At 36.3% G+C, this 14,852-nt stretch overlaps 1 pseudogene; it reads right to left on the reverse strand.

The window, feature by feature from the left end:
- Positions 1-6,997: 6,997 nt before the first annotated feature.
- Positions 6,998-14,756, reverse strand: LOC113079419 (disabled homolog 2-interacting protein-like; annotated as a pseudogene).
- Positions 14,757-14,852: the final 96 nt, after the last annotated feature.

The following is a 14,852-nucleotide window of genomic DNA, read 5'->3' on the forward strand; positions in this document are numbered from 1 at the left end:
AAGTTTTCAATAAGGTAATTATGAAATATTTTAAAGCATAGTTTGTTGTGTTGATATTTCTAGATTATTATCAATCAGCATGGAACGTTTTAAAGTGATTTAAAAAAAAAAATCATAATACTTTGTATTCATACAATAATGTTACTTCCTAGAGGATGACAGGAAGGAGCTAGCTTTTGTTAGTAAACGTGACTGATTACCAATTAAAAAAGGTTCATACCAATTAAGTCATAGGTTCCCCATTTATTTAAAAACAATTTATGGGAAGTAATAGCTCATAAGAATTTAAAAGCTACTGTGCCTTCAAAACACTTAAATTGTGGTCCACCATCCTTTATTCTAATTAACTAAAACACCATAAAAATAAAAAATCAGCTAGTTTAAGATTATATTGTCATTTAGTATGACTAGACTGCCTATACCGGGGCAGTCGTGACCTAATGATTAGAGTCAGACTTGTAAACTGAAGGTCTTGGATTCAAGAATAAACACATTTAATTACACCAAATAATGTTCCGTTTAGCAACATCATATGACCCCTTTAATAAAAACCTGTATACGAGCTACAGTGGTGGACTGCTAGACCGCGTACTGGTCATCCTGATCCAGAACATCAACACAGCATCAGAGATTACCCCGTACGAGGTGGGACAGGTCACTGAAAACAGATCCACAGATGTGATGAAGTACGGCTTCCCTTCCCTGTCCAACATCAAGAGCAGAGTCTAACGTGACACAATACGACCCCAGAAACCGCAGCATGGGTCACAGAGCAGCTCAGCGACGAGACTTTAACCGTGGCTTCAGAAAGACAGTTCTGCGATTTTAAAGAAGATGTCCCGGTTCATCTTTACCGCAGATCGACTAATGCGGATTACAAGGGCAGGGGGCTTGACAGGGGTCATCTAGCCGCAGCAGCCAATCACAATTGGATTCAAAAAGCCATGGATGACACCTTCTACCTGAGCAACGTGTCACCACAGGTGAGTCCTTACAGGGCTTTTCAATCCTTTTCATGGAGATCAAGGAATTAAGGTACAGTTCAAATTAAATTGTATCCTTAGATGATATTAATAACCCATTGTTAAAATGCCACATACATTTTTTCATTTTTTTCAAATATTTATTTTTCAACAATTCATTTTGTTAGTAATTTAAACTTTAATGAAAGGAAATTAAAGAAAAGTATTTTAAACCAATCAAAAGAAACAATAGATGACATTAATAACCCGTTTAAAATGCTACCCTTAAAAAATATTTACATTACTTTTTAGAATTTATTAAAACTTTGATCATTTATATATAATTTATTTTTAACATTTAATTTGCTTTTAATATTTATTAACTATTGGTTTTTAATCCCCTTAAAATAACCTAAATTGTCCAAAAAAAAATAAATAAAATAAATAAAAGACACATTGTGTATCAGGCAAAAGGCCTTGAAATAAGGCATCATTAAGGATTAATTTAGTTCACTGGCATTTAGAATCTCTAAATATGACTACGGTGATGTTCTCATCCAGCATTACATATTAGTTTGTTTTTCCATGTTTATGCCACAGAAACGAAAGTATACACACTCTGTGATAACCTGCAACTGTTTTAATATATTTCAATTCTTGAGAGCTGGGATAAAACAGCCTACATACCTGGTCCATTTTGAAGTGGAAATTGTTGTTTTCCAAACAAAAGGTAGGCTAGTTTAACGTCCGTGTAAAGCAATATTAAATATGTTTTTTATGTTTTTATGTTAATTGTATTAACCACCAAGCCAAATTTGAATAATAATAATAATAATAATAATAATAATAATAATAATAAACACAAGTAAATTAAACAAATTAATCTTGAAATTCTGGGGGCGTGTCCACTGTCTGCACTGAAACCACACCCATTCGCAGGAGGAAAGTTGCCGCCTCAATCAACTGACAAATAATACCACTACAATCATAATGTGAACACTCCTGTTTTCCTTGGAATCTCCCGTATTTCACACTCATCTTCAAATCTCAACCCATTTGTGACTTCAACCTGGCAACCTAAAACTATGCACAGGTAGCAGAAGTGGAAAGTTGAATCATGCATCACTGGTAGGCTAGTAGTGCTCGGGCGAATAAAATGAAAAAAATAAATAAAAATAAAGTATGTATACATGTAAATTTAAAGAGCAGGTCAAATGGTATTTTAAAGTGTCCTAATATTGTGTTGGAGTCCCCTACAACAGCTTTAAATGCATAAGGTCAGAAAACATTGTAATTTTCCAAAATATACATTAAATAGTAGAAAGATGCTATAAGTTTACAAAAATGGCAATGATATTACCTTATTAATGCAAGGCCGAGGATGATACCAATGCACTCGTTCAACTGGAAACTCCATCGCAAGCATGACTTGATCAGGACGTTTCTCAGTGGAAAGTTTAAACTTTGTATGTGGTATTTTACATGTGACTGCAGTTTTACTGCATTCATTATTATTATTATCATTATTATAAGCATATTTGACGTGCATTTGTGGGAACTGTGCTAGAATGCTCAGTGAGGCTGAAAACAAGTCTTCTCAACATGATGTAAACACTAACTAGCGGAAGTGTTTGTGGGGGTTGTGGCTAGAAACAGCAAAAACTGGAAGCTAACAATAAATGGAATTTTCTACCTATTAGATTGTGTTTATTAACGTCTACACCAACCCCAACCCTAAACCTACTCCTTACAATAATGCAAAAATAGTAATTATTGTTGTACAGTGTGAGAAAAGTTATGCTATATTGATGTGCGCATGCCCAGTAGTTTTTGCTGGTTGTAATCTAACCTAAACAGTTCGTGGGCAGGTCAGAGTGTTCTTATTTCGCAGGCAGGTGGAAATTATGCAAATATGTTACCTTGTGACATATATAGGTAACGGAGAAGATTCGAAAACATGACGACTTGTTGAGATGTTTCAGAGTCAAATCTTTCTTTTGAGAGACAACAAATTTATCATGCACTTTTGAAAATAAAATTCATCAAACATGAGTTTAAAGGTGCAGGAAGTACTTCAGAAGGGTGGAAGAGGGATGCTGGAAAACTGTCAAGAAACAAAGGGAAGACTGCTGTGTATATACATTACACTAACAGAAATGTGAAATTAAACTAAGTAAATCTTACATTGATAAACCTTCAACTGCTATATGTAAGATTTCCTCCACATTTGAAGGGTCAACTTGACGTCATTCACCATAACAGTAGGCCTAATGTAAGTTACCAATGTTTCAAAACTTGTAATATTAACACAAACCAACACATTCTCACCTGTGAAAGGTATACTGTTTGTTCCGGAATTTAAATGTGAAGTTGGGGCATCTTCGAATATTCGACCTTAAAGATGACTGACGCATCTACATGCTTGGTTGGCGCAATCAAATGGACAATCTCCTGTACGCGAGAGTAAAGCCTAGGGGTGAGACTTCCGGTTAATTAACTGGTAAATAATGAGAAAAACGAACAGTAAAACGGTTTCACCACAAAGCAGTATGCTCTTAATTAAGACAATACATTAAATAATATGATAAGATACCAACTTTCAATTTCAAGCAGCAAAATAAATGTGTTTTGTTTAGCTAAAAATAGCTGGACGGAGTGGATATAGATGAGACCGGAAGCACCCACAGAATTTACAAAAGGCCGCTCCCATCTTGACAAGAAAAAGGTGGATACATACATAGACATATAAATACCTAGATGCCTCATTGGCCGCTCGACCGCACGTCAACGTCGCTGCCATATTGGAGCCGGCAACTCTCATAACTCTCACATCAGGACAGAAGAAAACACACCTGACTCATCGACAGATTGGACACCTACAAACCGTCACACGATAATAAAAACAGACTCCGAAGTGCTGATCTGAATCAACAGAGTCGCGAACAGACTCCGAAGTCCCTATCTGAATCAACCGAGTAGCAAACAGGCTCCGAAGTCCCGATCTGAATCAACAGAGTCGCGAACAGGCTCCGAGGTGCCGATCTGAATCAACCGAGTCGCGAACAGGCTCCGAAGTGCCGATCTGAATCAACAGAATCGCGAACAGGCTCCGAAGTGCCGATCTGAATCAACCGAGTCGCGAACAGACTCCGAGGTCCCGATCTGAATCAACCGAGTCGCGAACAGGCTCCGAAGTCCCGATCTGAATCAACAGAGTCGCAACTCGCGAACAGGCTCCGAAGTGCTAATCTGAATCAACCGAGTCGCGAACAGGCTCCGAAGTCCCGATCTGAATCAACAGAGTCGCGAACAGGCTCCGAAGTGTCAATCTGAATCAACAGAGTCGCGAACAGGCTCCGAAGTGCCAATCTGAATCAACCGAGTCGCGAACAGGCTCCGAAGTGCTGATCTGAATCAACCAAGTCGCGAACAGGCTCCGAAGTGCCGATCTGAATCAACTGAGTCGCGAACAGGCTCCGAAGTGCCATTTCGATTGGCCTTTTGTCTTAAATGAACCTTCAATCCAGACTGTAATTGGTTTCGACTTGCTTACAAATCTTACTGTTTATTTGCCCCTTTTACTTACGTGGCTGAGGTGAAATCAACATGTTTTTTTTTTTTTTTTTGCGTATTATTTAATATCAAAAAGGCTCGATCATCCCTAAATCCAAACTTAAATACTTAAATAATAATTAAATTTACAACTTAAGCACAAATCTGTCAAAACCATTTGATGTCTTTATACAGTATATCCTGAATCTTTTCTCACAATATTATTTTAATATTGGTCCTTGTATGCATATACACATTTACATGTACGCATATATACCTATACATGGCTGTTCTAAATAAAAAATGAAATTTAAATTTTATCTTGTTTATTCTCTTTTGCAAATCCAAACCTAAAACCTAAACTTACCTAATATTTTTCCATCTTAAAATACTACAATTTTCTTCTGATACAAATTGAATCAATAATACTGTATCTAATCAATATATTTGCCTTAAAAAAATAAAAAAATAAAAAAAACTGTGAACTTCCACTTGAAGAGCACTAGATGGCAATATGGTCTCAAACATCACAGTTGTTCCATATTTAATAGACTGTGATATTACCATTATAAAGAGGTCAAGGTTTTGCCAAAGGCTCAAAGTTTCACTGGTTAGCATGGTCCGGTTATTCATAATTACACAAAAACATCCTTCTCTGTTAATCTCTTTTCAAAAGTAGTAGTGTTTTCTTATGAAATAAAAGGTTTTACAATATATAAATCACACACATTACATCAGATGTTTAAAAGAAAGACTTTAGTGATGGCACTCATGGACAAATATTTAGTTTTTATTTTGAATGGCACTCACTGAAGTGCACCAATCTTGACAATGGCATTCTACATGGGTATATACATTCTGTCCATAGCATTTACTTGACTTTACACAGGTGAAACAATATATATTTTTCTCAACAACAGTATTTTTCTTGGACTGTACAGTTAACTAACAACTAAAGTAAGAACCTTGAAATAGCTAAATAAAACTTTAATAACTCTAGAGGCAATAGTACATGAATTGCACTGAACATTTTCTTCAACACAAATGACTTCTCATATATCGGTATGTCTTCTGTTCAGGTATGTACATGTGGCAAAACTGTCAGCGTAGCTCTGAAACATACATATAAAGGACCTAGAGGTAAAGCAGAAAACACTGGAGATTTTTTACATGGTTTTTGATATATAATCATGCCAAAGAGGAAAAAGTTGTCTTCCTTTAAGTGGCACTAAACAGCAGCCCTTAGACTTTCACATAATGTATTAGGGGAGTAAAAAAATAAACCTAAATAAAATTAGCATACTATTGCCTTGAAAAGTTTGTTACATTAAATCCAGACATGTTTTGTTTGCTTGTTTTCAATTTCTCTGTATTTAAACAGGCTAGTATAATGATGTGGTCACACATAGTGTAGTGATAAATGAAGCACAACTCACACAGAAGTCACTTTCAAACCAAGCAGCTTTCTGTTGTCAGTGTTGGTAAATTCACGTCACCAACATGAACCCATTGCGAACCCCATACTGGGAAATCTATTGGCCACACATGAAATTACTGGTTCCTTTTGTAATGAATGGATTTTGCCCTCGAAAATTTACCAAACAAATGGTAAATGAGACCTCACCTTAATTCTTATAAATACAGCAGGTCATTTCTGCATCACTAGTTTAACTAACCGCAACATTAGGTTGTTTGTTTGAAGAAACAGACAGGCCCGACTTCAACCTCACACTAATGGTATTTTAACATCCCAAAAAATCTTCAACTTTAAAGAAATGTATAGTCAACATGAAACAAAAATTGTCCATTCTTTTTTTTATATTATGGAATATTGCAGATTACTATAAAGGATTCATTATATATATATATATATATATATATATATATATATATATATATATATATATATATATATTTTTTTTTTTATTATTTTTATTATTATTTTTTTTTATTATTATTAATATGTTTTCATGTGCTTTCCCCTTGGAATGAAATCTCTTCTCTTCTCAAATGAGATTGCAGCAATTAGTAAACAACAACGATCCAACAATCCACTCTATTCCCCATCAACAAAATAAAGTCTTCCACTATATTTTTTCTTGTTCAAGAAGCTGTTTCACCTGGATATACATCACAACAGGGACTGATGAGCTTAACTTCAGTTTCAAATTGACTAAACAACACTGGGCATTCAATCTTCAACAAGTACTCTTAATTTTGGGGTTATAAAAACAAATATAACTAAATAAATTAACTGTATACAATAATAAAATAATCAAAATAATAATAGTGATAAAAAATACACACACACACGCGCGCGCGCGCACACACACAAACACACACACACACACACACACACACACACACACACACACACACACACACACACACACACATATATATATATATATATATATATATATATATATATATATATATATATATATAAATAATTTCAAACAACAGTTAAACAGAGCATACGTTCTCGCTTACCTGTATAGTAAATTAAAAAACAAATGTATTGAAAACAGAATTCTGAAAAATGGAGATGTTTGATATGACATTTATACAAAGTGGTTTGCCCTTGCAGTTTTTCCAAAATTATTGTCCCAAATTAGCTAATGTGAAAATGCATACATAAAGGAACACTGACAGTCTTCAAACTCTAGCCTGATTTGAATAAAGTTCAGTGAAGCTAAAACAGGGCAGAGCAAAGGGTCTGTCTGCAGGGTTGATGCAACTATCGCTGCGCTGCACTGACTCCCAGCTTGTTTGATGCAAACCGCATTTGAAGAGCAGGAAACATCACAACCTTTAAGAGAAAATCAGCCACATACACATCAAGTCAAACCTTTATCAGTAGAAGTGCTGAATGCTATATGCTTCATTCTTGCTGCTTTGAATAGCCTTTATAACAAGTCCACAGAAGCAGGTTTTGGTTAAAGGGTCCATTCTAATGCTATAGAAAGTGCATAGAGTGGAAGAAAGACATCGTAGGGGACACACACTGATTGTACTGTAGCTGTGACGTTGGATACAGAGTCTAATACTGGCCACATGAACCGCAAGCAGTATGAGGACGTTTCTATCCACGGTGTTGATATTGAGCGTTTGCAGAGGGGTTAAAGTGTGTTATCATCTTTGCCCTGTCTAGAAGCAGTACCTGAATGTATAATTGCAGCTTACATTGTTTTTCGTTTTTCTTTTTCTTTTTCTTCTAAATAAAGTACAGCAGACCTCAGCACAGGAAATACACACCATACGAAAAAAAAAAATCTATTTTCTCTGAAAAGCCCATAAAAAACTATATACATTAATGAGGTGCTTTACCTTTATATCGACTTATATGTTATGCAAATACAAAAAAAGCGAGTGGTTTGTGCTACTGCTGCCGTGGAGTGACACAAGCAAGAAAAATGGTAAGAAAATTACGTTTTCATTAAAGGTACAATAAAAAGAAAATAGTTTTTCAACAAATAATAACATACAATATGATTTGTTACCATCATGCTAAGTCCAATCAAAAGGTGTATATGCACAGTTCAAATCTAGAGGTGATACAGAGTTTGGTCACGGCTTATATCGGTGACCAAGCGGCTCTCTTGACAACGGCTATGAATGAAGCATCATGGGACATCTTTTCGTGGCTAATCTAAAAGGATTCAAAAAGACACATTAGCCTTTAAATACTGAGCAAAAAACAACATTGTGCAACTCCAATTAGTTCCCCAAAAGAGTTCCTTTCGACCCAGTACTAGGGACTTTGTGAAGTAAATTTAACCCCGCCGGTGCACCTTTTTTCCGTGCTGTAAGAGAGTTACCCATAGCCCTTGACCGTCACTAGGCCCATAGGCCTTTGTGTGTTTGTGTCCACGCTAACAGTTGCTGCTGTTCCGGAATTCACCGTTTTCTGTGATCTGCAGCTTGGTAGGGTTTGTGGGAGAGATGCCGTTCCTCGTTTGCATGCTGTAACGATCCTTCAGCTGAGACAAAGCACTCATTAGCCGGGCATTTGCGGCGTCCAGGGATGCGATTCTCTTCTCCTGTGGGGAGTGACCATTAATGGAGGTCAGATAGGAGAAAATTATTACCAGTGCCTGATATTTAATGTTTAATTAAAGTATTTCTACTCTGCAATGGACGCAAGTTGACTGGCAACATCTATAACCCATTAAATGAATTTGGGTTGAATTTAATTTGAATTTGAAAATGAGTTTAAATTAAAATGAATGCATCCTTGTCTTTATAAAATAAATCTATGATATAAACAGTCTTAATAATTTTGATGAGTGCTAAAATGAATCCACAGTGGGTGGATTTTGTGCTCATCAAACGGTTTATGAGAGGCGCTGATAGTCCCCGGAGGATACGGGTGTTCATCATTAAACTTTCAGATACATTAACACCATTAAACCTCAAAGACCAACTCATAACATTCTGCTGAAATCTAAACCAAACACAAGAGGGTGCCATGATCCTGCAAACGAGTAGCTGACGATCCATACAAACATTTAAGACCATAAGTGGAAATGCTGCTTTTTTCCTGTTTGATAGAAAATTATACATTATTACATTATTATCAGCATAACAACTTGAGTCAAAAGTTAACATTGATTTTTTACTATTCAGTATGCACCCTTAATGACAGCTGCACTCAAGCTGACACAGACTGATGATCATGTTCTCTAGCCTGATTTGAGAATGATCCAAAAAGCATCTTTTGTTGCAATGGAATTATTTATATATATATATATATATATATATATATATATTATATATATAATATATATATATATATATATATATATATATATATATATATAATATATAATCTTGCTCACATGCTCTGATAATAATAGCTTTGTAGGTCTATACTTTATTTGGATAATTGAAAAACAACAACAACAACAACAAAAACAGTTAAATTTTATTCTGTTGCATAAAACTGATTAAAAATAATATATTGATATTTAAAATTAATATATTTTCCATCCAATTTCATTGCTTTACTTTCAATAAAGTGTTGTTGTTTTATTGGCTTGTATTTTTAAAATTCAGTATAATTAAAATTATCAAATTAAATTAATAAGTTAAATATATACAGTACAGACCAGAAGTTTGGACACACCTTCTCATTCAAAGAGTTTTCTTTATTTTCATGACTATGAAAATTGTAGAGTCACACTGAAGGCAGTATATATATACACACCATATATATGGTTTAATGAGCTCATATAAAATTGAGACACTTATGGAATAAATTAATGATAATATATATTATATATATATATATATATATATATATATATATATATATTATATATATATATATATATATATATATATATATATATATTATAAATTTGTTTAATAAAATAAATAATTATTAAAAAAGCATTTTTTGACTATGTTCTTTTTTTTTAATTTCTGTTTCAGCCAAGAATTTTCATTTCGGTACATCCCTAAATATATACAGTATATACTGTTACAAAGTAAAAGTATTTACTGTCAATTTAAATGCCACTTAGTTCAAATGGAATAATTTATTTTCTTTTATTTATTTTTTATCACTGACCTCAAACTTTTGAGCAGCAGTATATGTATACAGATTTTAAAACATTTTGCAGTTCACTTAAATAGCACTGCTGTGTAACCAAATACTTCAAGTTCATTAATTTATTCCATAAGTGTCTCAATTTTATATGAGCTCATTAAACCATATAATAATTATGTACAAATTTGATAAATGCTGTTTAAAGTAGTCTTCAATGGCGTTATAGCATGTCAACAAAAATTTTTCACATAAATTAAGCTTCTGGATTTAAATGCACCACATAAAGGGTGATTAGATATTTAATTCACCTGGGCTTCGATGATTTTCTGTTTGGAGTCTACAATGGCCTGCATGTCTGTGTGATCTTTCTTCAGCTCCTCTTCAAACTGACATCAACCTGAAACATAAAATTGCCATATACATCTTTATACTTCACATGCTACTTAAGTGCTTAACTGAACTAGAGAGTAATACTTCAAATACCATCAGAAGTTTATCTAGGATTCCTAAGTCTGAAATCCTTGTGATATCTAATGGATCACACCTTATGGGGTTTAAACCTACAATGTTTCTGTTTCTAGACCGGATTTTTAACCAGATGGTCACACCACCTTCAAAACAATCTTCACCTGGTGATGATGCTTTTTCATCTGGTGCTCTTTCTCATCCTGCTGCTTCCGTAATCTCTCCTCCGTGTCCTCAAGCCGGGACTGGTACTCCAAGAGCATCGTCTGGGTTTGGTCATCCTGGCTCTTTATGTGAGATTCATACTCCTCCAGCTTCTTAGCAGAAAATACGCAGCTTTTCCTGCAGGACCGCAACCTCCTGCTGATACTGAGGAGGAGAAAGAGAAAATGAAGTACTCTAATAGCAGGATTATGGAGCAACAAAAGCTGTGTAAAGAGGGAGTTCTCCGGTGTGTACGGCTGGGGTTTGAAATGCATATTACTCGATCAGAGCCCTGCTAATTATCTTGTATCTGTCTGCTAAGCCTGGGAAATCCAGCAAAGCTGTATGAAAAATATCTAGTAGGTGCTACAGAATATATCAAAGATGAATTCTGTAGTTCAGAGTAGTGCATGCTGCTACTATATATAATATATATATATATATATATATATTACATATATATGTGTGTGTGTGTGTGTGTGTGTGTATCAATATATTCATCTATCTCTCCTCTACATGTATATTGTAAAAAAAAAAAAGTTGCATTTGCTAGAAATAGAGGCAGCATATCTTTAACATTTTAGCTCTTCAAGTATATTGCTCTTATTTTAGAGATGTTTGCATATTTTATATATATAAAAATAAGACAGATATATTGATTTAGAAAATGTCTTTTTTGCTGTGTTGTTGCTTCAGGCTATTCATAAACTAAGAAAGTGTTGTATGAAATGTTTTATGCAACTGTTTGGAGAAGAAAGTTCTGCAGAATTCACTGTTGATAGTCTCCATCTTGAGATTATGCTTGGTTAAGGGCTTATAGACACAGAAACCTACTGCTTTATAAATATGCAAAGACTTGGAATAATAAGCCTGGTTTCCTGTGTGTGTGTGTGTGTGTGTGTGTGTGTGTGTGTGTTTCATCTTGTCATGTTGCATCTAGACTAAACTGCTGTTGTGCAGTAAGTTAAATTCCCTGTAGAGGTTTCAACCAATCTTCACAGTATCACTTACATTAACAGCTTCAAACAGTATGGATGCAGTGGGGTTCTGCTGAGGGAGGAGCTTGAGTTTGTGGGTGTACACACTCATTGCACTCCACCGGGTTCATCAATTCATTAAAGAGCAAGGGAAAGAGATGGCAGACAAGTCTGAACCAGAAGTGGGCTCTCCACTATGTAGTGATTTGAGTCTGTCCTCCTGAATTACAACTCAAAAGTCAGCTTCATCTAAAGTCTATTACAATTGCATTGTTGCTTTTCATAAGAATCTACCTGTCCTGCAGTTTGACATCCACAGTTTACAACAAGTTCGGTGTCACATTTGACCTAATTAATATTTATTAGGTTTACATGACTGGTCATTCCAGGAAGGTTACCTAGCAACATTAGCATGACCTAAATAATATTCATCAACATGTCCTCCAGAAAGTCTATCATATTCAAAGAGATGACAAATAGTGAAACTAGCTAACATATTTTACAGGAAATCTTCTATGTGCCCGTGGGAGGCAAGATTTTGATCACACAAACAGTAAGCCTGCTGTTTTTCTGCATAAAGTTATACTGCTGTTTTCGTGCCGTCGGATGAGGTCTCATTAATACCTTTTCAGTTGGTGTGAGATCTCCTTGTTTGGAAAGTCCTCCCGGTGTTTCGAATCTGGTCAATTGCCTCCTGCTCCAAATATTGCACATTCATATTCAGCAGCCACGCAGCAGTGCGGTTCAACGCATTGGGGTTCAACAGGAGACGGAGCCTAATAAAAGTTTCGTTCAAACACACACACACACACAAAAACATTATTGTATCATAATTGGTCATGCTTACATCTACATGAGACTAAAATTAGGTTTTACTCATACACACAAACAAGTGCCTTAAAACTTTTCAAAGGTGACAACAACACTTGTGCTCACTAGGAAAAACACTTGATCATTTTTTAAATGAAGATTCATTCTGCAGACATCAAAGGAACCGTCTGGACAATGCGAGCAGTCATTTAATCACTAGCCCAGTGTTTGCACTCAAGCAATTAATTCTGCTTGTCTGCTCTGTTCTTTTCGCCTTTGACGGTGAGAGGGCTGTGCAGTCGTCTCAACCTTACAGCCACCAAAGACTCATTAACCCCTGAGAGATCTGAGTGCCAATTTGTTTAAAGTATATCAGCCGAGTGCTAGCTAATTTCGTTGTATATAAATCACTATGGGATGTTGCAACTATCGACTAGTGAGACACAAAGGATAATTGGTTTAAAAATGCTATCTCTTGAGAACACAGAACTTTGAAAAGCATCTTTCTTTTGAACTGTAGCAATAAAAACAATAATTCAGTTTTACAACATTTCTGAAAAAAAAAAAAAAAATGTGAGCGGCGCCTGCTTAGCAAAACTTTGTCACCACAATGCTAGTTGTTTGTGTTTGCTGTGCATTTTCTAGGATGTCTAGGAGTCTTTTTAGCACATATGGATTGCTAGGGTTATCTGTTGGGTTGCCAGGTGGTTGCTTACTAGGACAACTCAAGAAGGACCAACCCTTAATCCTCAAAGATATTCTGATCTCCCGATATAACTTGGGTCTTTAATATAAGTTTATTTTATTTTCTAAAACAGTTGTCCAGGCAAAAATCATGTTTAATTTCCTAAAAATAAATAAATAACGACAACATTTGTGATGGCATACAGAGGCTAGCACATGATGCAGAAAAAATATTTAATGGCAATGACTTCACACAAATTATGAATTAAGGTTATCTTTTATTATTTCATTTTCTCGTTGTAGTTAAATAATATAAATAATAGCTTGTTTTTTCCCCTGCATGTCATTAGTGGGGCTCCGGAATGCCAAACGAAAAAAATAACAATAAAAATAAACAAATACATATATAAAAATAAAAATGTCTAACTAAAATTAATAAAATAAAATAAAATAAAAGCCATAAAAATAAGATAAAAAAAAATTGCATTAAAACCTAAACCTAAATTGTATCGGGTATACTGGAACTGTAACAAGCAAAATAAATGAATAAAATAAAATTAATGAATTAATAGAATCTGCATTATTCAACAAGGACGTCTTTGTTAAATGAAATGTCAATTTTCGTCAAAAGACAATAAGAAAAAAAGTGTTTTTCTAAACTCACTTGTTTGTGTAGGGTTCGCTGTTTAGATTCTGGACTGTCCCCTTTGGAGGACGACGACTGCTGCCTCAGTCTGGTGCCACTGCTGGGCCAGTCAGGAGATGATGACATCATACTTCCACTGGAGGGGCGGGGGCGGTGCAGTGTTGAGCATGTTGGTGGAGTGCGGCCCCTGTGACGGTTGGAGGCGGCTGGTCTATCCTGCGCTGCGGCCCTGTCGCTGTTTTGGCGTGGTACGTTGGCTTGGTGTTGGGTCTCTGTGAGGGACAGTTGTCTGCGGGCGAACTCCCAGAGCACCGAATGAAACGTCCCCATTGCTGCCCCCTCCCCACTGGCCCCCGTGCTAGACTGGCTCAGGAATGGGTGCTTTGACCCTGCAGTAGCTGCTTCCTCTGCGTTACTTCTGGGAGCTGACGGAGCTCTGGCATTCAGATCCTGATCGGCCACTGTGCGGGGCAATCCGGTGGCCATCTGGTAAATCGGGGTTCTGGAACGAGAGCGGGGCAAGCAGCTGGGACCTTCCTGGGGCGGTTTCTGTACTCAGTGTGGTGGGGGTCTGGCCTGCCCTCCTCAGGGTCGGACCACTGGTGTGTTGCCCTTAGCGGTGCGGGTGGTCCACATCCCTGTGCTCCTGGCCAACGAGGTCTGGCTGTCATTGATGGGGTCGCTGAAGGAGGTGTTGGGCGCGCTCTCAAGAGAACGACTGTCCTGCAGGTCCACCATTGACAAGCTCTTGCTGCCGTTGGGGATCTGAACTTCTGGCTCGTTGGTCTCCGAGTAACTGGAACTGCGGGCAGGTGACGGCTGGATCACAGAATTCTTTGTTACGAAAAACAGATCCTTGTTTTTCGGGGGTCGGTGAGGGCAGCCGTGTGAAATCACCCAACCTGTCCAAGAGTCAACGGGACAAAATGATCACAGCTTTTTCCTTTATTAAAGTAAACTCATTGTTTGCCAGTCTAGCTCATTTGCATGGCTAACGG

This window comes from Carassius auratus, unplaced genomic scaffold (genome assembly GCF_003368295.1).
Source record: "Carassius auratus strain Wakin unplaced genomic scaffold, ASM336829v1 scaf_tig00027958, whole genome shotgun sequence".
In the NCBI taxonomy this organism is placed as follows: domain Eukaryota; kingdom Metazoa; phylum Chordata; class Actinopteri; order Cypriniformes; family Cyprinidae; genus Carassius; species Carassius auratus.